Source organism: Protobothrops mucrosquamatus, unplaced genomic scaffold (assembly GCF_001527695.2).
Source record: "Protobothrops mucrosquamatus isolate PMUCROS unplaced genomic scaffold, P.Mucros_1.0 scaffold3798, whole genome shotgun sequence".
Taxonomy (NCBI): Eukaryota; Metazoa; Chordata; class Lepidosauria; order Squamata; family Viperidae; genus Protobothrops; species Protobothrops mucrosquamatus.
This window is the reverse complement of record NW_015389751.1, coordinates 43,276-45,052: the sequence shown is the minus strand read 5'-3', so window position 1 is coordinate 45,052 and position 1,777 is coordinate 43,276. Positions and strand designations below refer to the sequence as shown.

Here is a 1,777-nt window from a genome sequence, read left to right as displayed (position 1 = left end):
GGGGGGAGGGGAAGGGTGGGTTTTGGGGAGGGGGGGGAAGTATATTGTAAAACTTTTATAAAATTTTCAATAAAAAGATTAAGCCAAGTGGGGTTTCATTTCCTGAGCTGGGCTGGCTCCCCTGGCATCTCTAAATGCCCCCTACCCTTTTTGTGTGTGTGGAGATGTGATCCATGCATCCTGCACAGCCCAGGAAGAGGAAGGAATATATATATTTTTTGATGCTCCAAGCATCTGGGATTCTCCTTTTTTTTTCTTTTGTGGATCCATTCATGTCTCCTGCTAGGATGATGAACCGAGATACTCAAGACCGAGAGGATTTATGGGGCTGTCTCAGCTGCAGCCTCTCTCTCTTCCCACGCTTCCCTCTTCCCTTGGCTGGCCCAGGCCTTCTGGCTGACTGTCAGTGTGGTATTTATAACAGCATCTGAAAGCTGCTGCTTGCTGTATTTTATCTCTGGTTTTGTTTTCCTTTGGGTCCCCTGCTGATGCTTGTGCAGCATCGCCCGGGCTGCTTCTTGCTCCAGCCGTGTTGGATGTGTCTGCTGGATTCAGTCCCCTTTCTCTCCCCAAAGAGCCCACTTTATTCTAACTAGGAGGAAAGGCTGTGGGGAAGGGAGGGGAGGGGAAGATGGATGGGGGGAAGGAAAAGAAAGGAGAGAAAGGAAGGAAAGAAGGAAGGAAAAGAAAGAAGGAGGGTGGGAGGAAGGAAGGAAAAGAAAGAAGAGGAAGGAAGGATGAAGGGAAGGAAGGAAGGAAAAGAAAGAAGAGGGAGGAAGGATGAAAGGAAGGAAAGAAGGAAGGAAGGAAAAAAGGGAGGGAGGGAGGAAAAGAAAGAAGAGGGAGGAAGGATGAAAGGAAGGAAAGAAGGAAGGAAGGAAAAAAGGAGGGAGGGAGGGAGGAAGGAAAAGAAAGAAGGGGAAGGAAGGATGAAAGGAAGGAAAGAAGGAAGGAAAACAAAGAGAAGGAGGGTAGGAGGGAGGAAGGAAAAGAAAGAAGAGGGAGGAAGGAAAGAAGGGAGGAAGGAAGGAAGGAAGGAAAAGAAAGAAAAGGAGGAAGGGAAGGAAAGAAGGAAGGAGGGTGGGAGGAAGGGAAGGAAGGAAAGAAGAAAGGAAAAGAAAAAAGAGGGAGGAAGGATGAAAGGAAGGAAAGAAGGAAGGAAAAGAAAGGAGGGTAGGAGGAAGGAAGGAAAAGAAAGAAGAGGGAGGAAGGAAAGAAGGGAGGAAGGAAGGAAGGAAAAGAAAGAAAAGGAAGGGAAGGAAAGGAAAGAAGGAAGGAGGGTGGGAGGAAGGGAAGGAAAGAAGAAAGGAAAAGAAAGAAGAGAGAGGAAGGAAAAGTAGAAAGAAACAGAAAAGGAGAGGAGAGGAGAAATTGAGCCAAATAGCCACCCACATCTCTCCACCGTGCCTCTCCAGTTGCGCAGTCCTCTTCGCCTGAATCACAAAGAAGGAATCCCAGACATGTCGTTGGGAAAGCCTTGTCAAGGCAACCCCCTTCCTTCCTTCCTTCCTTCCTGCGGGGGAGTCAGTTTTGCAAAGCTTGAAGCAGAGAAACGATGTCATCCCTCTTCTGATTCAGTCTCCCAGCACCTTCCTTAGTCACTTTCCCTCACTTGGGTGAAAATCTGGCTGTCTCCTATTTTTTCATCTTCTTTCCCCACTGGGATTTACTTCTGCCAGATTCAAGGTCCGAGAGTTATTTTTCTTGGGCATTTCTTCTTTCCTCCTCCTCCTCCTCCTCCTCCTCCTCCTCCTCCTCCTCCTCCTTCCTGCAAACC

General features: G+C 48.1%; 1 protein-coding gene across 1 annotated transcript in view; it reads left to right on the top strand.

Moving 5' to 3' along the window:
* Positions 1–1,777, top strand: part of NIBAN2 (niban apoptosis regulator 2) — a 22,365-nt gene that overhangs the window by 5,742 nt on the left and 14,846 nt on the right. The gene's annotated exons all lie outside the window — the stretch shown is intronic.